Source organism: Narcine bancroftii, chromosome 4 (genome assembly GCF_036971445.1).
Source record: "Narcine bancroftii isolate sNarBan1 chromosome 4, sNarBan1.hap1, whole genome shotgun sequence".
Lineage (NCBI taxonomy): Eukaryota > Metazoa > Chordata > Chondrichthyes > Torpediniformes > Narcinidae > Narcine > Narcine bancroftii.
Window position 1 is genome coordinate 199380738 of NC_091472.1, and position 12372 is coordinate 199393109.

Genomic DNA, 12372 nt, shown 5'->3' on the forward strand with positions numbered 1-12372 from the left:
TGCCCAGATGAGTGGGACGTGCTAGAATAAAAAAGACGGGAGGTGCTGATTGATCTGTTTACTGTGGTGTAATGGTCTGAATGCGGTTATAGATATGCGCTTATATATATTCAGAGCCAGCTCTTCAGCGCTTGACGTCCTGTTTTGCGGAAACTGCCAAAATGTTTGGCCTGGAAGTCAGCCTGAAGAAAACTGAGGTCCTCCATCAGCCAGCTCCCCACCATGACTACCCACCCCTTCACATCTCCATCGGGCACACAAAACTCAAAACGGTCAACCAGTTTACCTATCTCAGCTGCACCATTTCATCGGATGCAAGGATCGACAACGAGATAGACAACAGACTCGCCAAGGCAAATAGCGCCTGTAATGGAGGGTTAAACCCATGTGCTCAGATGCTTCCTTGCTTATGTGAAACTGACAACACTGGGGCCACACTCAGGACACCTTACTTTCAGAATTAGCAGATGTAATTAAACTCAGCCATGGGGATTTATCTGAAGATACACTTTGAAATGGAATTCCACTGTGAGGCCCAGGGAAGGCAGTTGTCAAATACGACACTGAAATTGATGTATTGGTCACGACCTGTCTTGCTCAAGAAGTTTTAATGAGTCCTTGTATCTACGAGATAAACCAGGAAATCATAGCATCCTGGTTCCATAATAATCAATCTTCTAAATTGTAGAATAGTATGCTCAGCTTTGATTTTGACTGACAAATGTTAGAAGGAGTAGGCGCATGACTAATTGTTCTTTCCTAAATGCAGGATAGCATGGTATTGCTAAAGCCTTAGATGTTTCAATAAGTCTTTGTATCTACGAGATAAACCAGGATATCATAGCATCCTGGTTCCATAATAATTAATCTTCTAAATTGTAGAATAGTATGCTCAGCTTTGATTTTGACTGACAAATGTTAGAGGGAGTGGGTGCATGATTAATTGTTTTTGGGGTATAAAAGTCTGTAGTCTTGCTGCTGAAGTTCAGACTCTCCGACGGATGGGAACATCCCTTGTCAAGAAGGAATAACAGCTAGAGTCTGAGCAACGTCCCGGTCGGGGGAGGTGAAGGAGCTGCTACCGGTGCCCCGGCAGCCTACTACAAGTGTCCCATCATTGCCTCGATTCGGCAGTTGGGACCAGTCCAGGCGTTATTAAGAATGATTAGGCAGGCTTGCATATTGTAGTTTGAAACCTGCTTTATATTTGTAATAAACATTTGTGTAGACTGAACTGCTCTCGGTGTGTCTCTATTTTCTTTCAGTAGCTCAAACACTGTGACCAATCTAAAATGAACAAAGTGAGAGGTACAAGTTTACCCAAGACAATTGGCGCTGCGAGCAGGATTGGTCTCAAGATGTTCCGCCGAAAGAAAGAGGTGAGCCCTGAGCAGTTTTTGATTCCAGGATGGACTTCCAAAAATGATGGGTTTGGCATGCTGGCTAATGCCCTGTCTTTGTTGGGACCACCCATCAGTAGGGATGAAAGGTTAGAACCCTGAAGTGTGCCTCTGGGAGAGTGGGTTGCCACTCTCCTTCGAGAAAGTAAATTTCAAAAAAAAATGGGGAACGCTGACGGATGGTTTTTGGCTGCTGGCCACAGCCTTACGCCACTCCGTTCAGCGTGAAGTTGAATTAGTTCAGCAGCAAGTGAAGTCTGAACATAAGAGAAAACAACTAGAGGAGGAAGTAGAGACTATGCGACAGCGCTGCTCGATGAAGAGCGAAATTGTTAGCACCAGTCAGGATTGAGCCAAAGAATGGGAGGATAAGCATGTTCAAACAATTTGCCATAATATTAAACTCCGGCAGCAGCTCTGTGCGAATAAGGAAAAGCAAGGGATAGAACCTGATCCACATCATATTCGTGCCATGATAAGGAATGGCAACGATCCTGATGTAATTGATGATTGGGACGGGAATATCTGGTATGATGATAATGGTAATAATGCAGATATCCCCCGGCATGTGCTTGGCATACTCCCCTCTCCCTCCGCTGTTCAAGCCCGCCCTGTAAAGCAGCGGACTTTCCAAGCAGATGAAGGTGAAAGGGGGGATGGTGTAAGTGTAAAAACTGAAGGGACAGGTGCCCCGATCTCCCAAGCGGACCCAGGGGAAGGCTCCCAAGCCCCTGCTTATGCTCGGTGTGCTCCCCCCTCAACGGGATGGTCTCAGCAGCCTCCCGTCCATTGGGTATAGGGCCCTATGTGCCAGAGTGGGAACAGGGGTCGGGAACAGTCAACAACAATACATGACTTCACTATAAAAGAGCTGGCCGCCATTGGAGATCATTTTAGGCAAAAGACAGGAGAAACTTTGGCGGCCTGGCTTCTGCGGGTTTTGGAGCAAGGGGGAGGTAGCATATATCTGACCCCTGAGGAATTGGTGGGGTTAGGATCATTAACTACTGATATTCGAGTCACTGCCAAATTACGTGGCAGAAGGAGAGATGTAGACTATTTGCTTGCTACTCTAGGAGAAGCCCTGTTACAGGTGTATCCATCACCAGTAGATTGGGATTTGCATTTGCAGAACCATTGGGGCACACCAGAGGAGGGTATAGCAGTGATTCGCCAACAGGCCGTGGCCTCTGCTTTGTATACGGGGCGCCTGAGGCTGTGGATGCATGGGGGAGCCCTGATGAAGAATTATTCACAGCTGGAATGCATACCCGATTGGTTAATTCAGCCCAATCTACTATACGGGGACTGGTCCTGTCCGTAACTAGTCCGCTAATTGGGCACCTCGTGTCTGAGGTGGTGCATGCCCTATCTGGACTCCAAGAACTGGAGTTGGGAGGTAAAATCCACTTATGTACAACCCAGGTTAAAGCAGACAGACAGGATGAAAGGCGAGGGGCTGCTGTTAATAACGGACTGACCAGAAAAAAACTTTTTCTAACTTTGTTAAAGTTAGGCGTACCTAAAAGTGATATTGATGGGAAACCTACTGCAGTCCTGTATGCCCTTTATAAGAGGAAGGCAGGGGAACATCATCCCCAGCTGCTGGGTCCTCCCGGCCCAGCTGTGCCTTCTGCTCCCACCGCTGCTTCTATCGAGTCAGCTTCTTCTGCCCCAGTCACCCGTGATGAGGTACAACAATGGGTTAAACAGGCTCTTAAGGATAACAATAGCATGTGATCCTGGAAACCCCCGAACCCTTCTGAAGCCTGAAGGTGTGGGCAGGATTCCCGTGTGTATTCCATCGAGACACAGCGCACACACGGGGATCCGCGGCCCTACATACCGTTAACAATTCACTGGGGTGGGGGTAATGATCGCCAATACTTGGCTTTGGTTGACACCGGTGCAGAGCACTCGGTGATTCCTGGTAACCCCGACATCTGGAACGGACCTACATTTCGAATAGAAGGAATGGGAGGGGTGATCACCCTGGTGAAGGAAATAAAAGTCCATGCCACGGTGGGTGATGGCCCTTCCCCCATATGGTTACATGCATTGATAGCTGCCACTGACAAGTGTATCCTGGGTATTAATATGTTGGCCGGTACAGCCCTTAATACTATCCAAGGGAGGGTTTGCATTCGGAATTCGGACTATTACAAAATGATTAGTGGTGGGTCAGGCCAAGTGGGATCCCGTGGTGGTGCCACCCCCCTCAAAACCTTTATGCATTCTGCAATATCGCCTCCCTGTAGGGCAGGAGGAGATTACTGCCACCATTGATGCTTTGAAAGAAGAAGGGGTAGTGAGGTCTGCAACGTCGCCCTTCAATAGCCCTGTTTGGCCTGTCCAGAAGCCGGACGGCTCCTGGAGAATGACGGTTGATTATCGTTTTTTAAATAAACATGCCCCACTACTTGCTTCGGCACTTCCAGTCATTGTTACCCTTATTGAAAACATTGCTACTGGGAACTCAGGAACATGGTATGCTGTCATTGATCTCGCTAACGCCTTCTTCAGTATTCTTATAGACGAAGTCTCACAGGATCAATTCGCCTTTACCTGGAAGGGGCGCCAGTATACCTTCACGCGCCTCCCTCAGGGCTACGTACACTCTCCCACTATTTGCCACAGCCTAATTGCCCGTGATTTGGAGGCAGTACCAGTGCCGCCCTCCCTCTCGATTCACCACTACATTGATGATGTGATGATCCAAGGTGCCACAAAAGAGATTGTACGAGAAGGTATGGAGAATGTCCAAGGTGCCCTGATACAGAGGCGGTGGGCCATTAACCCCGCCAAGATACAAGGCCCGTCCCAGACGGTTATTTTCCTTGGGATTCAGTGGCGTGCTTGAGAACAGGTGGTTCCTGATAAGGTTCGCAATAAGATCGCAGTCCTAGCCAGGCCTGCAAATAAAAAGGAGACCCAGCGTTTCCTGGGGTTATTGGGATACTGACGACGTCATATTCCACACTTGGCATTGCTTTTACATACCCTGTATAAGGTTACCCGAAAGAAAACAGACTTTGTATGGGGTGATGATCAGGAGAGGGCATTTCAGTCTGCCAAGCAGGCTACTCTTCAGGACCTGCCCATCTCCCCCCACATCCCAAATACCCCCTCTGAATTACAGGTCTCCGTCACTGATCGGGTGGCATCCTGGAGCCTCTGGCAGAAACAAGAGGGTCGCCGAGTCCCGCTGGGATTCTGGCCATGAACTATGCCCGAGGCTGCCACTCGTTATTCTGCTTTTGAACAACAGCTACTAGCCTCTTACTGGGCCCTGCTGGAGACGGAAAGAATGAAGGGCGATGCAGGTATTCAGTTGCGACCTGTGCTCCCCATAATGAACTGGGTCCTGGCTAATGATGCTAATTTAAAGATAGGACGGGCTCAGCAGTCTTCTATTGTTAAATGCAAATGGTACATTCAGAGTCGCGCCACCAGTAGGCCTGAAGGGGTGAGCCGCATACACGAACAGGTGGCTGAACTTCCATCTCTTCATGAGGACATTGAACCCGCCCCGCCTCCTCCTTTACCCCCTTCACCAGTTCAATGGGGTAAACCATATGATTCACTCACTCCAGCTGAACAAGAGGATGCCTGGTTTACTGATGGTAGTAGCCGGTGGGTGCAAGGAAAGCAGAAGTGGAAGGCAGTAGCATACCACCCCAAGTCAGGAACTCACTTATCGGAGGAGGGTGATGGTGGCTCTAGCCAGTATGCTGAGTTGAAGGCAGTCACCCTACCACTAGACCCCCATGATCACCCTCTCCGTCTGTATACCGATTCCTGGGCTGTGGCCAATGGACTTGTGGTATGGATGTCTGATTGGCAGCAGAATGACTGGCTGATACATGACCGTCCTGTATGGGGCAAACAATTGTGGCAGCTGTTGTGGGATGCCTCCCACTATCGGGAGATAACTGTATACCACGTTGACACCCATACTACTGCAATGACAAACATGGCCCAACATAACGCGGAGGCATATCAGCTTGCCACGATCAGTCGCACCGATACTGTTCCCCTGGCTCGATGGGCGCATGAACAGAGTGGCCACCTGGGGGAGAAGGGATCAGCTATGTGGGCCCGTACCCATGCCTTACCCGTCCATCAGGATGATGTCCACGAGGTCGTACGTACATGCCCAGCCTGCCAGCTAGTAAAGTCCCGCACCGTTCCGCCTGGTCCGCATGGTCGAATAAGTAGGGGAGCTCGCTCTGCTGCAGTCTGGCAAATTGACTATATCGGTCCCCTGCCAGAATGTATGGGTAAGCGTTACGTCCTGGTAATGGTTGACACCTTTTCGGGCTTGGTCTTTACTTTTCCCACCAAGACAGCTGACCAAGCTAGCACTATTAAAGGACTAAACCATCTACTTTCTCGTTATGATGTACCAGAGGAAATTCAGTCTGATAATGGCTCCCACTTCTCCGGGAAGCAATCTGTGATTGGGCAAATGACAACAGTATCCTATGGGTTCATCATATTCCTTATTACCCACAGGCTGCAGGTTTAGTTGAACGGATGAACGGCTTATTGAAGGAACAAATTCGTTTGTTAACACCACAGGGAACTCTGAAGAGATGGTACCATGTGCTGCAGCAGGCAGTCGATAATTTGAATCATCGCCCTTTAAAGGGAGGTACACCTTTCCACCGACTTCTTCACGCTTCTGAACTACAGCCTATTCCAGAGGAACAGTCAGTGCCTCCTTCCCCCATTCCAGAACAAGAGAATGCTGGACAAAAGGTATGGATGGCACCAGCAGTTAATGGCCCTCCCGTAAAAGGGGAAGTAGTGACACCGGCCCAGGGTAACACTCGGTGGGTTGCTATTGCGGGACAGGATGACTTGATGTGTTTAAATACTGAACGCTTACGGCGTCGTGAGTGACTTGTGTCAGAATTCTTTGTTCCAGGTTCTCTGTCCTGTGTTCTTGTTGATCTGGCTTAACAGCTGCTTTGGTGCCAGTAATTGGATTTGCAATGTTGAAGACGTTCCCAAGGAATTGCCTGTGGGGGACGCGGCCCAATGCGTTACACCAAAGAAGTCCTCGGTCACCCGCCTCAGGTACAGCTTGTATAAATATGTTATTGCTGATCACGGTTCCTTTGTTTTGTTTGTGGATGGACCGACTGATGGAGTCACCCCCTACTTCTGTGATGATCGTGTATGTATCCACTTTGCATCCTGTAATGCCTCTGCACCGTCTGTAACTAAATTGTGGGCAGATTCCAGGTCCGTGAAGGATTGTTGGCCTTCATCATCAAACATTCCTCCAAATTTGTCCAACAATTCCTTTCTTCATGTTTCCTATGCGTACGCTCACCGATTGAATGTTTCTGATTGTTGGGTTTGTACCATAGCCCCTTTGCATTCCGGCTCAGGTATTCCCATGATCCCCATCCCTTTCACCCGGAAAGAGGTTGCTGCATGGAAATATTTTGATCCCTCCACAGGCAGGGTTGAAATTGATGAAACTGAGCCTGCTCCTGAGGAGGCCCAGTTTTTTAATATACGTGACATATTGGGTATTTTTCAAGGATGGCATATTCCGACCCCACCTTATAATATGGTACCACCCCCCCCCCCCCATTTTACCGTTTCTCAACATGTGAAGGGTTCTGTCTGCTTCTGTAAGTTCACTAACAGGTCTGCTGATGCTTTGGGATACAGCAATTGTCCAGCATATTCCTCTTTTATTTCCAAGCACCCAATGAATGGAACATATTGGGTGTGTGGGTCCCATGCCTACGCATGGCTACCCCTTACATTGCTGCTACCTGGCATATGCTGACCCCTACATGCATCATATTTCCTGTTTACAGAACCATCCCTCCCTTATGCGTGTGTCCCCTGTCCTGTGGCATAGGCGTGCCCTTTCAGGTGCCGAACTTTTCTTTGGCGCCTTGATCCCAGGTTACGGCGTTGTTCGCCTTTCCCGAGAGGTTCATAAATTATATAATCTAATGAGCTCTATTGCCAATAAGACATCCTTCGCCCTTTCATCTGTCAACCGGGGCTTGGATGACCTTAATCACGAACTCTCTGCAGTTAGGATGGTGGCCTTACAGAACCGTATGGCCCTGGATTTCCTTTTAGCAAAACAAGGTGGCACATGCACCGTTGTTGGCTCTGAATGTTGCTCAAATGTCCCTGATGTATCCAGTAATGTTTCTAATATTGTTCAGCATGTTTCCAAATCTGTTTGTGAGCTTCAGCGTCTGGGTACTGTGGCCCATAAGGACAGTATGAGCTTCGGGTGGAATCCTTTCTCATGGCTGACTGCTGCATTTGGGGGAGTGGGCCACACTATCCTCCGCTGGTTGCTCGCATCATTGCTTATCTTTGTAATTGTTGTTGTTTTGATTTCTCTTTTTCACTCCCTCTGTACTCGAATACTGGTTGGGCCTCACAAATGACAGATTGTGGAATGTAATGGAGGGTTAAAACCATGTGCTCAGATGCTTCCTTGCTTATGTGAAACTGACAACGCTAGGTCCACACGCAGGTCACCTTACTTTCAGAATTAGCAGATGTAATTAAACTCAGCCGTGGGGATTTATCTGAAGATACTCTTTGAAATGGAATTCCACCGTGAGGCCCAGGGAAAGCAGTTGTCAAATACGACACTCTGAAATTGACGTACTTGTCACGACCTGCCTTGCTCAAGAAGTTTTAATGAGTCCTTGTATCTACGAGATAAACCAGGATATCATAGCATTCTGGTTCCATAATAATCAATCTTCAAAATTGTAGAATAGTATGCTCAGCTTTGATTTTGACTGACAAATGTTAGAGGGAGTGGGTGCATGATTAATTGTTTTTGGGGTATAAAAGTCTGTGGTCCTGCTGCTGAAGTTCAGACTCTCGGAGGGATGGGAACATCCTTTGTCAAGAAGGAATAACAGCTAGAGTCTGAGCAATGTCCCGGTCAGGGGAGGTGAAGGAGCTGCTACCGGTGTCCCGGCAGCCTACTACAAGTGTGCCGTCATTGCCTCACTTCGGCTGTTGGGACCAGTCCAGGCGTTGTTAAGTATGATTAGGCAGGCTTGCATATTGTAGTTTGAAACCTGCTTTATATTTCTAATAAACATTTGTGTAGACTGAACTGCTCTCGTTGTGTGTCTCTATTTTCTTTCGGTAGCTCAAACACTGTGACCAATCTAAAATGAACAAAGTGAGAGGTACAAGTTTACCCAAGACAGCGCCTTTGGAAGACTACACAAAAGAGTCTGGAAAAACAACCAAGTGAAAAACCTCACAAAGTTTAGCGTATACAGAGCCGTTATCATACCAACACACCTGTTCGCCTCTGAATCATGGGTCCTCTACTGGCATCACCTACGGCTCCTAGAACGCTTCCACCAGCATTGTCTCCGCTCCATCCTCAACATTCATTGGAGCGACTTCATCCCTAACATCCAAGTACTCGAGATGGAAGAGGCCGACAGCATCGAACCCACACTGCTGAAGATCCAACTGCACTGGGTAGGTCACATCTCCAGAATGGAGGACCATCACCTTCCCAAGATCATGTTATATGGCGAGCTCTCCACTGGCCACCGTGACAGAGGTGCACCAAAGAGGTACAAGGACGGCCTAAAGAAATCTCTTGTTGCCTGCCACATTGACCACCACCAGTGGGCTGATATCGCCTCAAACCGTGCATCTTGGCGCCTCACAGTTCGGCGGGCAGCAACCTCCTTTGAAGAAGACCGCAGAGCCCACCTCACTGACAAAAGACAAAGAAGGAAAATCCCAACTCCCAACCCAACCAACCAATTTTTCCCTGCAACCGCTGCAACTGTGTCTGCCTGTCCTGCATCGGACGAGCCTGCAGCTGACGTGGACATTTACCCCTCTATAAATCTTCCTCTGTGAAGCCAAGCCAAAGAAGTATATATAAATAAATGCATGCACATAATGATTTATAATAAACATACATAGGAGTGTGTGTGTGTGTGTGTGTGTGTGTGTGTGTGTGTGTGTGTGTGTGTGTGTGTGTGTGTGTGTGTGTGTGTGTGTGTGTGTGTGTGTGTGTGAAAGAGATAGTGAGAGAGTGAGCGAGAAAGAGAGAGAGAGAGACGGCAGGGAAAGAAGTGAAATAATTATAAAACTATATTCCTCTCTTTAATTATTCAGCGCAGCCCCAATAATTTCAGAAATAAATGACAGATTGTTGAGTAATATCATGGGGTATTGAGACTCTCCTAATTGCACACTGCATTTGAATATAATTGTTTCAACCGATTATTAAATAAGTGCATTAGTATGTCCCAGAAAATTATAATCACTGACGCAGTGCACTGTGCACAGGAGCTGAAGGATGGCAGTATTGTTCAAAGTATCTATGGGAGTGTTTAACTTTCAACAAAACTTTCGATTCTGAGTTCCGGTTGAAGGATCATCACATTGCGCTATGAGAGAATTTAAAAAAAAATCACACGTTGTCTCGCATCCTCTGTATAATGAAGCGCCAGTCAGCGTTAATTTTTTCAGTGTGGATTTCTCGACAGTCCTGTAAAGAGATTATCTTCACTAATCATCATGGAGCAGGCGTAGGAAATTTGTACGGGTGTCTGTTTGTTAATTTGAGTATAGTTTTTGTGGATTCGAGCGCAGATTACTCTCATAACCATTCCGGAATTGAGCACTACAGCTGTTTTGATTTCTTTTTTAAAAAAAAATCTTTCTAAAAAGTCCGGAACGTTGAGCAACTTGTCCCAGTTGCAGAGGAGACCGTTATCCCACAATACACAAATGCGGATTTAGGCGTATCGGACACCGGCTCGTCCTCGGTGTCATTTTTACGAGCTTCCTTCACGTGATCCCTGATTCCCCTTTTAAACCATGAATCATCCCTCTTTCGAGAATTGCACCTTATCTTTATTCTAAAGAGAAAAGTACTGATTTGTTTTGATTCTATACCTGCGGGTCAGAATACGGAAAACAAAGGACATATCGTTTGCTCGTCCAATTATTCCACTCCCTTCAATATTCCATACGTTTCAATAATGTCCACCTCATTCTTCTAAAACAAGTCAGTAGTATCCCAAATATTTCAAATTCTCCTCATACGATATCACATTAATTCCACGTATCAGTCCGCTGATTGTTCTCCGCACCGTCTTTGATGACAATGCATATTTTCTGAAATAAGAGCATCAAAGAATGCTTCTAACTACAAGTACTCTATGACCAATGACTCATCTAGTAATGAACGGGACATTTAAAAAACCAATTAGGAAACAGCACGAGCATTCCCAGTTACCTTTGACACCACTGATTTTCAAAGCTATTAACCAATAGAAATAGATATTTATTCGTTCAGCAAAGGTGCGTTATCGTACACAGTTTCTCGCTTGATTCCATCTCCATTTTTTCTCAGTTGCCAAACCCAACGAAATTCTTCATACTCAGAAGTTATTGCATATTACCCGGCCTTCTCCCCGTTTTTGTATCTTCCACAGACCTAGCGACAAAACAATCAATACTGACATCAAACGTATTGACCTATCGGATGAAAAGAAGCAGTGCCAGCTCTGATTTTTCTGAAACACCACTGTCACTGGGAAAGGTTGCTCCGGGGATTCCGAGCGGGATTAAACATGCCAAGGAGAGGCCAGTTGATCCTTTCATTTACAGACATATCTTCACCGCTCTCTTAAAAGTGCCCACGTATTTCCTTCCTGCAGACGTGTCTCAATTTTGAATGCGAACATACATCCCTCACTTTTCTCTGTCAGTTACTTTCCGTATTTACGGCTTCCAGTCTTCACTCTCCTTGCTTTGTCACCCTTCCCCACCCAAGCTGTTGCTCAGCTGCGCTATACCTGTCCATTCTTCGTCGCCACCGCGGTTCTAACATCTCCAACATTCTGTTTAAATGCCGATTAAAATCCCTCCTTCGCAGTGCAAATGATGCGACCCTATTGTAAACATTTACTGTCCATTTGTCTACCTGACCCACAGACTTCCTCTCCGAGTTCAAATTTTTAATACTTTATTTAATATTTTCAAAACAGAAACTTTTAGAAAGACCGTAATGTAAAAATGAAAACTACAACTAACCCACCCCCTTCCACCGACCCTCAGCAAACTCCACAATAGAAGCAAGAAGAAAATAAAAGAAACATACAACAACTTAAAATATTGTGGCGGCTCACCGCTAGTCAGGCGAACAGGCCCCGCTTGTAAGCCACGCAGCGGAGAAGCCGGCCAAAATGGCGCCATCGGGTGGTTTCCCTTCCTTCCAGCAAGGGGATCAGAAGTCCGCGCGGGACCACGTGACGCCATGGTGACGTCAGTGCCCTCCAGCGCGGTTCTCAGCCAGATCCTAGGTTGGTGTATAAGTGCAGTACAGCAGCCTAAAATAAACTAGTCTGCCATTGAGCTCAACCCTTGCGGTTGTGTGTGTTCTTTCAGGAGCGGTGGAGCTGCCGCTACAATATTAACAAATTCATGCATTTCAAATAAGACAAGAAATCTGCAATTATCTGCAATTTATACCTTAGTGCCAATTTCTGAGGCAAATTACGATCAGTGCAGACAAATTATTAAATATATTTGGCCTGATAAAATCAAGTATTTAGATATAATGATAGATGTAAATATCAAATCAATGAAGTATTTAAATTATGTACTATTAATGAGAAAGATCAAAAAAGATCTGATTAAGAGGAAAGATTTACCTTTGTCATTAATAGGCAGAGCAAATTGTATTAAAATGAATTTTATTCTGTAAATTCAGTACCTTTTGCAGTCGATTCCTTGTTTACCTACGAAATCTATGGTTTCAGGATTTAAATAATGTTATACGAGAATATTTATGGAAGTGAAAATTAGACAGAGTAGCGATACATATATTTATTTGGAAAAAAGATTTTTGGAGGATTACAATTACCTTATTTTCAGCATTATTATGAATCAGCTCAATTAAGTTTTACTAAACGTATGC

The 12372-nt window shown here is 46.2% G+C and overlaps 1 long non-coding RNA gene across 1 annotated transcript in view; it reads right to left on the minus strand.

Moving 5' to 3' along the window:
* LOC138760022 (uncharacterized) overlaps window positions 1–11675 on the minus strand; it is a 31490-nt gene extending 19815 nt beyond the window's left edge. Inside the window, exon 1 of the long non-coding RNA XR_011355335.1 lies at window positions 11582–11675. This is a non-coding gene — a long non-coding RNA (uncharacterized lncRNA). The remainder of the gene's footprint in view (window positions 1–11581) is intronic.
* Between the last annotated feature and the right edge of the window lie 697 nt (window positions 11676–12372).